The sequence below is a fragment of the Cynocephalus volans genome, chromosome 10 (assembly GCF_027409185.1).
Source record: "Cynocephalus volans isolate mCynVol1 chromosome 10, mCynVol1.pri, whole genome shotgun sequence".
NCBI classification, from domain to species: domain Eukaryota; kingdom Metazoa; phylum Chordata; class Mammalia; order Dermoptera; family Cynocephalidae; genus Cynocephalus; species Cynocephalus volans.
Genome location: NC_084469.1, coordinates 53,944,052 through 53,962,417, shown reverse-complemented (window position 1 = coordinate 53,962,417; position 18,366 = coordinate 53,944,052). Strand labels below are relative to the sequence as shown.

Sequence of the window (18,366 nt, the reverse complement as noted above, 5' to 3'; positions counted from 1 at the left end):
TTGTCTGCTTTTTCTAGCCTGCTGCGTAAGCACTCAGTTGTTTTTTTATTTCATTGAGTGAACCTTTCAGTTCCATGAGTTCTGTATTTCTAAGGTATTCACCTCTTTGTAAATTTCCTCCTTCATATCTTGGATTTTTTTTTCACATTTCAATATGTTGTCTGAGTCTTCATGTATCTTGGTGAGCTTCCTTAAGAATGTTGCTCAGAATTCCTTTTCAGTCATTTCAAGGGTTTCCTGCTCTATAGGGTCTGGTATTTGAGAATTACTGTATTCTTTTGGTTGTGTCATATTTTCATTTTTCATATTTCTAGTGTCTCTACATTGATGTCTGGTCATTTGGTAGAGCAGTTGCTTCTTTTATTACTCTGGAGTGGCCTTTGAGGAGAGAGATGTCCTCTCTTTTTCTGATCTCCACTGGTGATTCTCCTTGTGTCAATGCAATCGAGTGTCCAGTGGGCCTCCTGCACAGTGGCCATGGCTGCTGTTGGGTGTCAAGCTGCTTTTTCAGCAGCCATGCCTGTGCAGGTGACTGTGGTGGGCCACTGATATGGAAGTGGTGTTTTCGGTGTGCTCTCTTGTGTGCTTTGAACAGAGGGGGCTGCGGCCCTCAGCTCCCATCCTAGATCCCAGGTGTGCTATCCTGCTTGCTTACAGGTGGAGGGGGCTGCAGCCCTCGGCTCCCTGCCTAGGACCCTGGACATGCTCGCTTGCCTCCTGGGAAGAGGGGGATGCTGCACTCAGATCCCTGCCTGGGACATTGGGTGTGCTCTCTTGTCTGCTTCCTATTACTTTAGAAATTCCTTTCCTTCAACTCCTGCAAATTTACTTGCATAATTACCTCACTGACGCCTTTCCCTTCTTTTTATGTGTTCTTACTGTCTGGAACTCATATTATTTTGATATTGGTCTTCCTGGAATGGGTTTTTCTTACTAATTCTCTTATACTTTCCGTCCTATTTTCCATCTCTTACTTTCTTCACCTGATTTTGGGGTGATTATTTTCAATGCTTTATTCCAATTTCTGGAAAGCAGAAATCAGATAGATGAATAACTCACAGCAAGCAGCAGCAACAATGAATACTCTCAGGGAAGAATTTAATTTCCAGAATGATCACATTATAATATGCAAAAAGTCCAATTTTCAACAAAAACTATGAAGCACACAAAGCAGAAAAAAAGTATATAACTCAATCACAGAAAAATGAACAGAAAAGGTCCATGAGGAAGCATAGACATTGGACTTTATAAATAAAGACTTTAAATTAGCTGTATTAAACATGCTCAAAGAACTAAAGAAACAATGGGCAAAGAGCTAGAGGAAACCAAGAAGGTGTTTTCTTCACAAATAGAAAATATCAACAAAGAGATAGAAATAATAAAAAGGAACCAAATAGAAGTCTTTAAGCTGATAACACAATGATTGAAAATTTCACTAGAGGATTTCAACATCAGATTTGAGCAGGCAGAAAAAAGAATCAAGAACTTCAAATATTTAAGAAATAATGACCCCAAACTTAACAAATTTGATAAAAGACACAAATGTACACAACAAAGAAGATCAAAAAATTCTAAGAAGGAAAAATCCAAAGAGGTCCACACCAAGTGATGGCATTTGGATGTGTTGTCCCCTCCAAAACTCATGTGGAAATTTCATCTCCAATGTGGCAGTGTTGGAAATTGATTGAGTCATGGGGGCAGATCCCTCATGAATGGATTAATGCCCTCCCTGGATGAGGGGGATTAATGAGTGAGTTCTCACTCTATTAGTTCCCACAAGAGCTCGTTGCTTAAAAAGACCCTGGCGCCTTCTCTTGCTTCCTCTCACCATGTGATCTGCTTGTACCCACCAGCTGCCTGCCACTTTCTGCCATGAGTAGAAGGAGCCTGAGGCCCATGCCAGATGCAGCTGTACTAGAATCATAAGCCAAATAAACCTCTTTCCTTTGTAAATTACCCGGTCTCCGGTAATTCTGTTATAGCAACACAAAACAGACCAAAACACCAAGCCACACTATAATCAAACTTTCAAAAGCTCAAAACAAAGATAGAATTCTAAAAGAAGCAAGAGATAAGTTGACTCATTAAGAACATTAGAATGGTATTCTCAATAAGAATATTGGAATATTAATATCTGATATCTCAGCAGAATCCATGGAAACCAGAAGAAAAAGATATGACATATTCAAACTGGTAAAAGAAAGAAAAAAAAAAGATCAAACAAGAATTTTATATCCAGGAAAAATATTCTTCAAAAATAAAGGAGACATTCATACATTTTCATATAATCAAATGTTGAGGGAGTGCATCACAAGTATGTCTGCCCTATGTAAAATGCTAAAGAGATTCCTTTCAGCATAAATAAAAGAACATGACAGTAACTTTAAGCCATATGAAAAAATAAACACTATTAAATTAGTAACTATATAAGTAAATACAGAAGCCAGTATTATTGAGATTTTTAAGGATATACGATGTATAAAAATGTAATTTGTAACAACTATAACATAAAAGAGAATGGACATAATTGTATAGGAGCAGTTCTTTATACCATTGAAGCTTATAGTGTTAATGGTATTAATACAAAATAGAATGTTATAAGTTAAAGAACTTAATTTTAATCTCCAGAATAATTACTTTAAAAATCAAAAAAATACATTTAAAAAGATGCAGAATCTTGAGATGTCATCAAGATGTCAGAATAGACAATCTCAAGCATCTCTCTCCCATAACCAACCAATTTACAATTATTAAGAAGCAAAGACTGTCAACCTGGGACCACTGGAACTTGGGGGAAGAGGAGTGACCCATGGAGTTTGTGAAGGCAGGAGAAGGTGCAGTGAGAGAAAGAAGGGGCTGCTCTAACTGTTTTGAGCCCTGGCTGCTTCAGGGCTGGCCTTGGTGAGCACATGGAGCAGTATCTGGACTAAAGCTGCATCTGTGCATGAGGTTGCTTGGAGCCTGCAGAGGAGAAGGAATTGGCACATACCATACCAGATCCCAGGCCAGCAAGACCATGGACAGGGTTCCTGTGAACACCTTACAAGCAAGGGGCCACAGCCAACCAAAAATAGGAGCCACCCAGAGGCCAGTGAGTCATCATCACAAGTGACTTGCACATGGCCCACCCCACAGGAAGTGTTTGGAGTGCAGGGGCAAGCTGGCCTCCCTTGGGGAACATTAAAGCACAGCCCAGGCAGCTGATCTGCTTTCCAATTAACACAGGCCCACTCAGTGGAGACTGGACAGGGAAATAGAACTGCAGGGGGTGCAATATGCTAGAAAGACTCAGTCACAAGCCAGAATTTCCACAAAGCACATGCATATCTGACTTTACAAGACCCAGAAGTGATTAAAAGGTTAACAATTATTAAAACATGGGCTGTACAAAAAGCCTTCCCCAGAGTATCAGCAGCAAAGCAGCATATTAGCTTAAACACAGGGCTCAAGTGTTGGTCCCAACAGGAAGTTCTCCAATTTTGAAATTAAACAAAGGACAAAAAATTAGTCTCTATGCAGAGTTTAAGTAGTGGTGATAGATAATAATTCAACACAGAACTGAAAGAAAAAAAACCCCACAAAGCTCTGACATTAACCACTAAAGGTCTACCACCACCAAAAAAATCTATAAAACCTAGAAGAGATAGCAGTGTCTTCAAATTCCCAGGCATCAACATAAAGAAACAAAGATTGAGAAAGAAAAGAGAAATATGACACCATAAAAGGAAACAAACCAAGCATCAATAATGGATCCAGAAGAACAGTGGATTTATGAAACGTCTGACAAGGAATTCAGAATAACCCTCTTAAGTACATTCAGAGAGTCACAAGAAAATACAGATAGAAAATTAAATATCTGGAAAATGATCTAGGAGCAGAATGTGACAGAGGAATTGAATCAATTTAAGAAAAACAAATAGAAATTCTAGAAATAAAGAACACATTATCTGAATTGAAAAACTTGATAGAAAGCTCCAACAGTAGACTTGATCAAACATAGGAAAGAATCAATGAGCTCAAAGATAAAATATATGAAATTATCAAATCAGAGGAGCAATAAGTAAAAAGAATAAGAAAAAATGAAACAAATACAGCAAACATGGAACTCCCTCAAGCAAAATAACCTCTGCCTAATTGGCATAGCTGAAGGTGAAGAGAAAAGAACAGATGTAGAAAGCATATTCAATGAAACAATTGCTGAAAACTTCCCAAGTATGGAGAAAGATGACAGCATCCAGGTACAGGAAGCTCAGAGGCTGCCAATCAAATTCAATCCAAGGAGGAACACCCCAAGGCACATCATAATCTAATTATCAAAATACAAAGACAAATAGAGAATAATGAAAGCAGCAAGAGAAAAGAAACATATAACATTCCATGGAGCCCCAATACATCTCTCAGTAGATTTCTTAGTAGAAACCCTACAGGCCAGAAGAGAATATGATGAAATATTCAAAGTACTGAAGGAAAAAGACGTTCAGCCAAGAATTCTCCATCCAGCAAAACTAACCTTCAAATATGAAGGAGAAATAGTCTTTGCTACACACAAAAAAGCTAAGGGAATTCACCAACACTAGATCAGTCCAACATGAAATTCTAAAGGGAGTTCTTCAGTCTGAAAGAAGATGAAGCTAAGGAGAAGCAAGAAAACGTTTGAAGGTACATAACTCATTAGTAAAGTGAGTTCACAGGTAATCTCAGAATATTCCAGTGTCATAAGGGGGGTTGAATAAATCACTTATATCCTTGGTATGAAGATTAAAGGACAAATTTAACAAGACAACAATAAACACAACAACCATATAACATGTAGTTAATATAAAAAGATGTAACTTGGAACAACAAAATGTTAAAAAGTGGAGGGGAATGATGCCAAAGCATAGAATTGGTTTTGGTTCTTTCTTTTTTATCTATATCACACTTGAGTTGTTATTTGTCTAATATAATCTGTTATAACCATAACATGTTTTTTTCTAAGCCTCATGGTAATCATAACACAAAAAGTTAGAAAAACATACTAAAAATAAATACCAAGAAATCATATACAGTGCTAGAGAAACTACTCAATCACAAAAACATTAAGTTCAGAAAAAAGGATTAACAAAACAACCAAAAAAAGTAACAAGTGGCAGTAACAAGTCACTACATACCAATAATAACTCTATATGTAAATAGATTAAATGCCCCAATTGAGACACAAAGTGGTTCAATAGATTATGAAACAAGTACCAACAATATGCTGCCTACAAGAAACACATTTCACCTATAAAAACACACACTAACTGAAAGTGAAGGTATGGAAAAAGATATTTCATGTAAATAGAAACCAAAAAAAAAAAAAAAGGCTAGCTATGCTTATATTAGATAAAATAGACTTCAAGCAAGGAAAGTAAAAAATATATATAAGAAAGGTCACTATGAAATGATAAAGGGATCAATTCAACAAGATGATATAAAAATTCTAAATACATATGCATCCAACTCTGGAGCACCCAGTTATATAAAGCAATTACTATTAGAACTAATGGGAGAAATAGACTCCAACACAATAATAATTTGGGACTTTAATACTCCACTTTGAGTAACGGACAGATCACCCAGGCAGAAAATTAACCAGGAAACATCAGAATTAATCTCTACTTGGGCTGATCCTATGGCGCACTCGGGAGAGTGTGGCGCTGGGAGCGCAGCAGCACTCCCGCCGTGGGTTCGGATCCTATATAGGGATGGCTAGTGTGCTCTGCGGCCAGTCACAAATAAAGACAAAAAAAAAAAAAAAAGAATTAATCTCTACTCTAGGCCAATTGGACATAACAGACATATATAAACACTTCATCTAATACCTGCAGAATACACATTCTTCTCAGCAACACATGGAACAGTCTCTAGAATAGACCATATGTTAGGTCACAAGACAAGCCTCAACACATTTTTTAAAACTGTAATCATATCAGTTATCTTGTATGACCATAGTGGAATAAAACTAGAAATCAACAACAGAGATACTAGAAACCATACAAATACATGGAAATTAAATACCATGTTCCTAAACAATGAATGAGTCAAAGAAGGAAATCAAAAAGGAAATTAAAACATTCCTAGAGTCAAATGAAAATGAAAGCACAGCATACCAAAACCTATAGGATACAGTGAAAGCAGTACTGAGAGGGAAGTTTACAGCAAAAATGCCCACATCAAAAAAGAAGAAAGACTTCAACAAAATTACACTTCAAGGAACTACAAAAACAAGAACAAACCAAACCCCAAATCAGTAGAAGAAGAGAAATAACAAAGGTAAGAGCAGAAATAAATTAGAGATTAAAAAACAATACAAAATATTGATGAAACAAAGAGTTGGTTTTTGAAAAGATAAACAAAATTGACAAACCTCTAGCTAGACTATCAAAGAACAAGAGAGAAGACTTAAATAAATAAAAACAGAAATGAAAAAGGAGAAATTATAACTGATACCAGAGAAATACAAAGGATCATAAGAGACTACTAAGAACAACTATATGTGAAGAAACTGGAAAACCTAGGAGAAATTGATAAATTCATGGACAAATATTACTTACCAAGTTTGAATCATAAAGAACTAGAAAATCTAAACACACCAATAACAAGTAATGAGACAGAAGTAGCAATAAAAACTCTCTCATCAGAGATAACCCCAGGATCAGATGGCTTTACTCCTGAATTCTACCAAACATTTAAAGAACTAGTACCAATTCTTCTCAAACTTTTCCATAAAATTGAAGAGGAGGGAATATTTTCCAAACTCATTCTATGAGGCCAACGTCATCATTATACCAAAAGTAGAGAAAGGTAAAACAAAAAGAGAAAACTACATACCAATATCCCTAACAAACACAGATGAAAAGATCTTAAACAAACAAAAAAACCAAAACTAGCAAACAGAATCCAACAACACACTAAAAAGAGCATTCACCATGATCAAGTGAGATGCATCCCAGATATGCAAGGATGGTTCAACATACTCAAATCAATAAATGGGATACAACACATCAACAAAATGAGAGGAAAAAAGCCATATGATCATTTCAATAGGTACAGAAAAAATATTTGATAAAATCCAACACCAGTTCATGATAAAAGCACTCAACAAACTAGGTATAGAAGGAATATACCTCAGTACAATAAAGACCATATACGACAAACCCACAGCTAATATACTAAATATACAGACTATATTCACAGTCACATTCCATGATCATGTAAGAAAATAATTGTAGGACTCTACGTTTAAGCTTACTTAAGATGCCTACTTGAGAAATTATCCATTCTTGTGATTATGGGTTTCCAACATTAAAAATATTGGATTTTTTAAGGAGAATAAAGTTAGTTTCACTTTGAATGCACATTGCATTTGATATATTTGGTTTCCATTGTTTTTACAAATCTTATATGGCATTTTGGATTATTTCTCCTCATTGCTCCAAAAATTGGAGGCTTTTCTCTAAGATCTAGAACAGGATAAGGATGCCCACTTTCCCCACTCTTATTCAAAATATTACTGGAAGTTCTAGCCAGTTCAATAAGGCAAGAGAAAGCAATAAAAGGCATCCAAGTAGGAAAGAAGTCACACTATCCCTGTGTGATGACATGATCACATACATAGAAATCTGTAAAGACTCTACCAAAAAATTACTAGAACTAATAAATGAATTCAGTATAGGGCAAGATACAAAATCAATACACGTAAATCAGCAGCCATCCTATATGACAATAATGAAATAGCTAAAGAAGAAATAAGGTAATCACATTCACAATTGCTACCAGAAATGAAAAATCTAGGAGTAAATTTAATCAAATTTAGAGATGAAAGAACTCTACAATCAAAACTATAAAACAATGGTTAAAAAAAAAACTGAAGGGGATACAAAAACAAGGAAAGATATCCCATGTTCATGGTTTGGAAGAATTAACATCATCAAAATGTCCACACTATCCAAAGCAATCTACACATTCAATCATATCCCTATCAAAATACCAATGATATTCTTCACAGAAACAGGAAAAATATCTTAAAATTTGTATGGAACTACAAAAGACCCCACATAGCTAAAGCAATCTTGAATAAAAAGAACAAAGTGGGAGGCCTCACACTTCTGGTGGTGGCCTGGTGGTGGCCTGGTGGTTGTCACGGGGCTGGATGTGGACATTGCAGGGGCATGGCTTAGGCCCTTACCCCACCCCACCCCAGCTTGGGAGCCTGGGGGGCTTCCAGTCCTTCTGGGTTTTATAGGTGTTCTTTAGTGGTGTTAGACCCTTACTCATTAACATCAGAATTTTGTCTCTCATCAGTGGATTTTTTGTTTTTCTTCCAGTTGTGTTGGATTATTCACTATTCCTATCACTTAAACTCTGCACTGGAGGGCCGGCCCCATGGCTAACTAGGGAGAGTGCGGCACTGGTAGCACCAGAGGCCACGGGTTCGGATCCTATATAGGGATGGCCGGTGCGCTCACTGGCTGAGCGTGGTGCGGACGACACCAAGCTGAGGGGTGCAATCCCCTTACCGGTCAAAAAAACCCCCAAAAAACTCTGCACTGGAACTAATTTGTTGTCCTTTGGTTACTTCTAAAATGGAGGAACTTCCTGTGGGGGCCAGCACCTGAGCCCTGTGATTGAGCTAAATTGCTTCTTTGCTACTGATTCTCTGGGGAAGGCTTTTTGTGCAGCTCAGGCCTTCATTGTTGACCTTGCAAGCACTTCTGGGTCTTGTAAGGTTTGGTACACCTGGGTTGTGTGGAAACTCTGGTTTGGGCCTGAGTTTTTTCAGGAAACTGTACCCCCTGCAGCTCTACCCTTCAGAGCAGTCTCTGCTGAGTGGGCCTTTGTTGACTAGAGGGCAGATCGGCTGTCCATTCTGTGCCCCAATGTTCTTTCAGTGGGGCCATCTCCTCCACTGCCTGCACTCCAAATACCTCCCATGGGTCAGGCCATGTGCCGGTCCCTTGCAATGACTCAATAGCCTCTGAGTGGCTCCTTTTTTTAGTTGTCTGTGGCCCCTTGTTCCTATGTGAGTCCACAGGAACTCTGTTAGTGGCCTAGTTGGCCTGGGCCCTCCTCTCCCCTGCAGTCTCCCAGCAACTTCACACAAAGGGCACAGCTGTGGCTTTTGCCAGCTCCTGCTGTGTGTATGTGGTTTTTGCCCCCTCCTGGTCTGTGTGCTCACCTTGAAGTGGCTGGGACTCGAAATGGTCAGAATGGTTCTTTCTTTCTCTCATTTAGTGTTCTCCAGCCTTCATGAACTCAGTAGGTCTCTCCTCCTCTTCCCCTGAGTCCTAGTGGCCCCAGCTTGGCAGTTGTTGTTTTTTAAATAGTTCTAAATTAGTTGATTGTGGGAGAGGGTGACACTTGGTATCATCTATTCCACCATCTTGATTGGAAGTCTGGCAGAGTTTTTAAAAATAAGACCACAAAGGGCATAGGGGATTAAATCAAAAATACACAAATGGGACTACATCAAACAAAAATGCTTCTGCACAGCAAAGGACACTATCAACAGAGGGAAGAGAAAAACCTACAGAATGGGAGAAAGTGTTTGCAAACTGCACATCAGACAATGGGCTAATATCCAGAATATATAAAGAACTCAAACAACTCAATAGCAAAAAAAGAAATAACTTGCTTTAAAAATGGGCAAAGGACCTGAATAGAAATTCCTTTAAAGAAGATAGACAATGGCCAACAAGCATGTGAAAAAATGCTCAAAGTCACTAATCTTCAAGGAAATGCAAATTAAAAGCACAATAAGATATCATCTCACCTGTTAGAATGGCTATTATCAAAAGACAGAAAATAACAAATGCTGGGGAGGATGTGGAGAAAAGGGAATTATCCTACCTTGATGATGGGAATGTGTTTTTGTGTGTTCTTTTTGGCAAAATTCTGTAACAAAGTTTTATTTTGTTTTATTTATTGTTCCTACTGAAACAAAATTGATTGTATATGTTTGTGGGGTACAGCATTGAATATCTATATCTGTGTGCAATATGTGATGCTCAAATCAGGATAATTAGTATATTCAGCATTACACAACATAATATTTTTTGTGGCCTTTACCAGTTTCTCACTAATCCTCCCTCTCCCCCATCCCTTTACCATCTGTGGTCTAGTTTGGTTCTCTCATTTTCAAAGTTCAACAAATTATTGTGATTCTTGTTTCTTTCTTCTTTTCTTTCTTTTTATTTGTTTTTTTAGCTCCCACTTAGGAGTAAGGACATGCAGTATTACTCTTTCTGTGCCTAGCTTATTTCACTTAAAATTTCTCTAAGTTCATCCAGGTTGCGTGTTTATGGCAGAATCGTATTCCATTTTGCATATATATCACCTTTTCCTTATCCAGTCATCTCTCAATGGACATTTAGGTTGGTTCCAACTCTTGGTTCCTATAAATAGACTTGCAATAAACATGGGAGTGCAGGCGTCCCTTCAACATGATGATTTCCATTACTTTGGTATATATGCAGCAGTGGGATTGTTCTATTTGTAGTTGTTTGAGGAATCTCCATACTATTTTCCATAATGGCTGCACTAATTTTCAGTCCCACCAACAGTGTAGGAGGGTTCCCCTTTCTCTATATCCTCACCAGCATTTGTTATTCTCTGTCATTTTAATAATGGCCAATTTAACTGGGGTGTAATGATATCTCCATATGGTTTTGATTTGCATTTCCCTAATGCTTAGTGATGTTGAACATTTTTTTCATGTGTCTGTTGGCCATTTGTATATCTTCCTTTGAGAAATGCCTATTCAGCTTATATTTTAGTCTGTTTCTGTTGCTTATAACAAAATATCTGGGACTCAATAATTTATGAGAAGACAAAATTTATTGCTTACAGTTTCTGAGGCTGGGAAGTCCAAAGTCCAGGGAACATATCTAATGAGGGGCTTCTATGGTGTTGTCTTTACAGCAATGCAGGCATCTCACATGGCAGAAAATGGCAGAGCAGAGAGCAAGAGACTCTCATGTGCTCTCCTTTTAAAGCCCTCAGAACCATGCCCCTGACCACCATTATTAATCTATTCACTATGGCATGGTCCTAAACTCGAATCACCTCTTCCAGGTCCCACCTTTCTATTACCATAATAGGATTTCCCACCCTCAACAGTTACAGTGGGAATTAAACTTCTAATGTACGAACCTGGGAGTATACAGTTCAATCAGTCCACAGCATAGCTCCGTTGCCCATTTTTTAACTGGCATTTTAAAATTTAAAAATTTTTTCTCACTATTAAATTGTTTGAATTCTTTGTATATTCTGGATATTAATCTCTTGTCAGATGCATAGTTTGCAAATATTTTCTCCCATTATGTAGGTTTTCTTTTCACTCTGTTAATGGTTTCTTTTACTATACAGAAGCTTTTTAGTTTGATATAATCCCATTTGTTTATTTTTTCTTTTGTTGCCTGTGCCTTTGGGGTCTTTGCCCAGTCCTACTTCTTAAAGTGTTTCCTCTATGTTTTTGCTTCAGTTTTTTATAGTTTCAGGTCTTAATTTTAAGTCTTTAATCCATTTTGAGTAGATTTTGGTATACAGTGAGAGGTACGGTTCTAATTTCTTTTTACATGTGGATATCCAGTTTTCCCAGCACCATTTATAGAAGAGTCAGTCTTTCCCCAATGTATGTTTTTTGGTGCTCACTTCTTTCCCTAGGCTCTGCTGGTGACTCTCCTACAGCAGTTGTGGAAAATAGTTTGAAGGTTCCTCAGAGAACACAAAATAGATATATCTTATGATCAAGTTATCCCACTATTGGGTATATATCCAAAGGAAACAAAATCAATATATCAAAAAGATACTTGCACTTCCATGTTCATCACAATGCTATTCACAATAGCCAAGAGTAGAATCAACCTAAATCCCCACCAACTGATGAGTGGATAAAAAAACAGTGGGGTGTGTGTGTGTGTGTATACACACACACATACACACAGTGGAATACAATTCAGCTACAAGAAGAAATGATATCCTATCATTTGCAGCAACATGGACAGAACTGGAAACCACGTTAAGTGAAGTAAATCAGGCTTGGAAAGACAAATACCGCATGGTGTCACTCACATGTGGAATCTAAAAAAGAAAAGAAAAAAAAAAAGTGGTTCTCATAGAAGTGGACAGTAGAATAATGGTTACCAGAGGCTTGAAGAGGAGGGGAGCCGAGGCAGAGAAGTGGTGGACTAACAGATACAGAACTATGCTATCTATCCTATGTGATTCATTGTGCAGTATATGCATGTATTGAAACTCACTGTACCCCACAGAAATTAATATAAATAAAATCCTAAAAATAAAATGAAATGAAAAAACATGAGGAAGAAATCAAAATTGTGTACTACAAAAAAATCAAATGAACAAAAAAATATGATAGTAATAAGGAAGCCGAAGAGTGAAAAAGACACACAGAAAAGAAATATGAAAATAGCAGAAGTCCTTCTTTGTCAATTTTTACTTTAGGCATAAATGAAGTAAACTTTCCAATTAAAAGGCAAAGACTGGCACAAAGTAGAAAATAAAAATGAGATCCAATTATATGCTTTCTACAAAAGTTGCACTTTAGATCTTAACATACAAATAGTTTGTGAGTGAAAGGCTAGGAAAAAAATTCCCTGCAAATGGTAACAAAAAGAGAGCTGGCATGGGTGTACTAACATTAGACAAAATAAAATTTAAGTAAAAGGCAGTTAAAAGATACACAAAACTTTATATATTGATAAAAGGGTCAATCCATCAATAAAAGAATAATAAATATATATGGACTTAACAACAAAGATTTAAAATATATGAAGCATAAATGGACAGAATGAAGAGAGAAATACATAGTTCCACAATAATAGATTAATATCCTACTTTTAATAATGAACAGAATAACTAGACAGAAGGAAATAAAGAAATAGAGGACTTATTAAACACTAGACACTAACTAGCTGTAACACATAAAGGATATTCCACCACAAAACAGCATAATACACATTTCTCTCAAGTACACATGGAACAGAATAGAAAACATACATAAACAAAACATGTCTCAATAAATGTTAAAACACTGAAATCATACAAAGTATCTTCTCTGAGCACAATGAATAAAACCAAAAATAAAAAAAAAATTAAAGTTAACCAAAGATGTGAAAGATCTCTATGACAAGAACTACAAGTCACTCTTGACATAAATTAAAGAGGACACAAAATATGGAAAGATATTTCACGCTCTTGGATTGGAAGAATTAACATTGTGAAAATGTCAATACTACCCAAGGTGATCTACAGATTCAATGCAATCCTCACCAAAATACCAATGACATTCTTCACAGAAATGGAAAAAACAATTCTAACATTCATATGAACAACAAAAGACCCCAAATAGCCAAAGCAGTCCTGAGTGAAAAAAAATTAAGCTGGAGGGATAATATTATCTGACTTCAAACTATACTACAAAGCTATAGCAACCAAAACAGTATGGTACTGGCATAAAAATAGACACAAAGACCAATGGAACATAATAGAGAACCCAGATATCAGCCCATATACCTACAGCCATCTGATCATGACAAAGGCAAAATGAACACACACTGGGAAAATGACTGCCTCTTCAATAAATGGTGCTCAATAAATTGGACATCCATATGTAAAAGAATGAAACTAGACCCGTACCTCTCACCATATACCAAAACCAACTCAAAATGGATTAAAGAATTAAATGTACATCCTGAAACTATAAAACTCGTAAAAGAAAACATAGGGAAACACTTCAGGAAGTTGAACTGGGCATAGACTTTATGAATATGACCCCCAAAGCACAGGCAACAAAAGGAAAAATTTACAAATGGGTTTATATCAAGCTAAAAAGTTTCTGCACACAAAAGAAATGATTAACAAAGCAAAAAGAACCAACATAGTGGGAGAAAATATTTGCAAAATATGCATCTAACAAAGGATTAATATCCAGAATATATAAGGAACTCAAACAACTTAACAGAAAAAAAAAAAAGTTACCTGATTAAAAAATGGGCAAAGGAGCTGAATAGGCATTTCTCAAAGGAAGATATAAGAATGGCCAACTTACATGAAAAAATGATCAACATCACTCAGCATTCAGGAAATGCAAATCAAAACCACAATGGGATATCATCTCACTCCACTTAGGCTGGCTAATGTCAGAATAACAAATGCTGGCAAAGATGCAGAGAAAGGTGAACCATCCTACACTGTTTGTAGGACTGTGAAATGTTTTGGTGCAGCCTTATGGAAAATAGTTTGAAGTTTCCTTAGATAACTTCAGATAGAACTACCATATGACCCAGCTATCCCACTGCCGGCTATTTACCCAAAGGAATGGAAATCATGTTGAAGGGATACCTGTAGTCCCATGTTTATTGAAACACTATTTGCAATAGCCAAGAGTTGGAACCAGCCTAAATGCCCATCATGGGATGCATGGATAAGGAAAATGTGGTATATTTATTCAATGGAATAGTACTCCGCTACAAAAAAGAATGAAATACAGCCATTCACAACAACATGGATGAACTTAGGGAAAATTATGTTAAGTGATATTAGCCAAGCACAGAAAGAGAAATACCTCATATTCTCACTTATATGTGAAAGCTAATAAAGATAAATTAACAAACAAATATATATGAAAAAAGAAAACACAACAATCACAATAATTCCTTGAACTTGTTAAGAGAACAGAACTGATGTTGTCAGGGGTAGGAAAGAGGGAGGGGGGAAAAGAGAGGAATCAGTAAAGGGCCACAAAAATCAATTATGTTGTATAATAATAAATAAATAATAAAGAAAGAAAGGAGTAAGTTTTGCAATGATGAATATGCTAATTGCCCCAATGTGATCATCGTACATTGCATACATGTATTGAAATAAAACTCTGTACCCCAATTATATGTTTAAATAAAAAAATTAGATTATTAAAAAACCCAAAAAGCAAAACAAAAAGTAAATAAGTAAATTTTTTTAAAAAAAGGAAAACAAGAAAATTCAGAAATATGTGAAAATTAAACAACACATCCTTAAAGAACAAAATGATCAGAACTAAATTACAAGGTAAATTATAAAATATTTTGAGATGAGTGAAAATGATAAAACAACCTACTAATATTTATCATATGCACTGAAAGCAGTGTTCAGAGGGAAATTTATAGCTGTAACACCTACATTAAAAGAGGACCACAAATTAATAACAATATCTTAAATGAATTATCAAAAAAGCAAACTAAACCTAAAGCCAGTCAAAGGAGGGAAATAATGAGTGGAGATTATAGAGAATAAAAAAAACCAAAATAGAGCAAGTTAACATAACCAAAAGTTAGAACTTTGAAATATGAACAAAATTGACAAAATTTTAGCTAGATTAACTAAGAGAGATTAAGAAAGAGAGAGATGACTCAAATACCAAATTCATAAACAAAGAGAGGGCATTACTACTAACATTGCAAAAATAAAAGAGGACTATTAGCCAATACTGTGAACAAGTGTACACCAACATATTAGATAATCTACATGAAATGGACAAATTCCTAGAAACAGAGAAGCTACAAAAACTGACTTAATAGAAAATTTAAACAGATCTATAAGCAAAGAGATTCAATCAGTAATCTGACACCCCCAACAGAGAAAAGCCTAGGATGAGATAGATTCACTGATGAATTCTACCAGTCATTTAAACAAAAATTAACAGCAGTCTTTCTCAAACCTTCCAAAAGTAGTAGAGGAGGAAATACTTCCTAATTCATGCTGTGAGGCTTATATTACCCTGATACCAAAGTCAGACATAGAGATCACTTTAAGAAAACTTCAGACCAATATCCCTTATGAACATGATACAAAAGTCCTCTATAAAATACTAAAAAATTGAATCCAGCAGCATATTTAAAAGGATTATACATCACAACCAAGATGGTTTTTGCCAAAAACGGAAGGGTGGTTCAACATATGAATATTGACCAATATAATACAATGTATTAATCAAACAAAGGGGGAAAAAACATGATCTTCTCAATTGATGTAAGAAAAGCATTTGACAAAATCCAGCACATTTTTCATTATTAAAAACTCTCAACAAGCTAGGAATAGAAGGAAACTTCCTCAACCTGAGAAAGGGCTTTTATGAAGAATCTACAGCTAACACATTTAATGGTCAAAGACTGAAAGCTTTTCACCTCAGATGAAAAACAAGACAAGGATGGCTGGTTTTATCAGTTGTAGTCAATATTTTACTGGAAGTTCTAGCCAGAACAATAAGGGAAGAAAAAGTAAAAGGATTCCAAATTGAAAATGAAGAAATAAAACTATGTCTATTTGTAGATGATATAATATACCTAGAAATTCCTAAAGAATACACACACACACACACACACACACACACACACACACACACACACACACACACACACACACACACACACACACACACACACACACACACACACACACACACACACACACACACACACACACACCCAATGGAGCTATTGAAGAAATTAAGCAAAGTGGGAGGATACAAGATCAACACACAAAAACCAGTTTTATTTTTATACACTAACAATGAACAATCCCATAATAAAATTGAAACAATCCTACTTACAATGGCATCCTAAAGAATATAAAGCCTAGTGATAATATGATACCTAGGATTAAATTTAAGCAAGGAGGTGAAACACGTGTATACCAAAAATTAAAATACATTGCAGAAAGAAATTAAAGATCTTAATTCTGTGTTGAAATTTATACATTAATTATATTCAGGGTTTGACTATTCCAAGGTGGAATAAAAATAGTGTTGCTTGGAACAAAATAGAAAGCAATCAAGGTTGAATGGACTGAAGTTTAAATATATAAATTGGATTATATCAATTATATTCATTAAAAGAAGTAAAACTGTCTTTATTTACAGTAATATGACTGTAGAAAATCCTGAGGAACCCACAAAAATAAAGAGATAAATAAATGGAGAGATATATCATATTCATGAACTGAGAAACTCAGTACTGTTAAGAAAACAATTCTCCAAAACTTGATGTATACATGGACTACAATTTCTATTAAACTCCAGAGGGCATTTTTGCAAAAAATTGACAAGCTGATCCTAAAATTTATACAAAAACACAAAAGACCCAAATTAACCAAAATGGCTTAGAAAAAGAAATACAAAGTTGGACAACTTTCTCATCTCCCAATTTCAAAACTTCAAAAACTACAAATGTCAGGGTAGTATAGATATGGTGTGGTCCTGAAGATAAACATAGAGATCAATGGAAAAGAATTTAGGGTCTAGAAATAAGCCCTTACATTTATGGTCAATTGATTTTTGACAAAGGTGCCAAGACAACTCAATAGGGGAAAGAATAATCTTTTCCAGATCTGGAAATATATATCCCAAATCCAGCTACTTCTCATCAAATCCACTGTTACCCCTCCACTCTATAATAGCTATCTTCTCCTATCTGGACAACTGCTAAAGACTCTAATTTGGTCCCCTGCTTCTCCCTTTATTTCCTTTATCTGTTTTTTATAGCACATCTTGGGTAATTATTTGAAAATATAAATCCTATTTTGCCAATCCTCAGCTTAAAATTCTCTCCTGATATCCAGCTTCACTCAGAATAAAATTCTTACCACGTCTTCCATGGCCCCACAAAATGTAACCCCTTCCAGATATATACCTCTCTGATCTCATCTTGGACTATACTCCCCATTGCTCAGTCTATGACAGCCCTGTTGGCCACCTTGGTATTCCTGAAACACCGAAAACATGTTCTTGCCTCAAGGCCTCTGTACTTACTGTTTCCTCTCCCTGGAATTCTTTCCCACCAGATAGGCTCATGGATTGCTATCTCACAAACATATGTTGAATAAATGCATAAATGCATCTGTAGGGTTCTCTAATCTCTCCTTGACTGCCATCTTTTCCTTCCTAAGGTAGGCACAAACCTTCATATCCAGCACTTCTCCACAGGTGACTGCATTCCTTCCTAACTCTCCAACTATTAAATCCATATGGATCAAATACACTTTCAATCATTAGTCCTTTTTCTGAGCATGCTATTTGAATTGCTCTTATAGTAGGTTGTACCTTAAAGAAGGTATTTATAGACATATTCTGGCTCTCTTATTAGACTGAATTTCTTAATAGCTTTTATATTTTGCAATCTAAAATCAAGCATAGTATATTGAAAAATTAGAAAATCAACATATGTTGATTAATACGAAGAATAAATAAACTTGAATCTAAGAAAAAAACTGGACAAATGACTCATACTGAATTTTTTAAAAAGAGAGTAACTGATGGAGTTTGAATGTGTTGTCCCCTCCAAAACTCAG

General features: G+C 35.9%; 1 protein-coding gene across 1 annotated transcript in view; it reads left to right on the top strand.

Annotated features, from left to right (window-relative positions):
* LOC134387391 (zinc finger protein 585A-like) overlaps positions 1-18,366 on the top strand; it is a 231,801-nt gene that overhangs the window by 150,399 nt on the left and 63,036 nt on the right. The gene's annotated exons all lie outside the window — the stretch shown is intronic.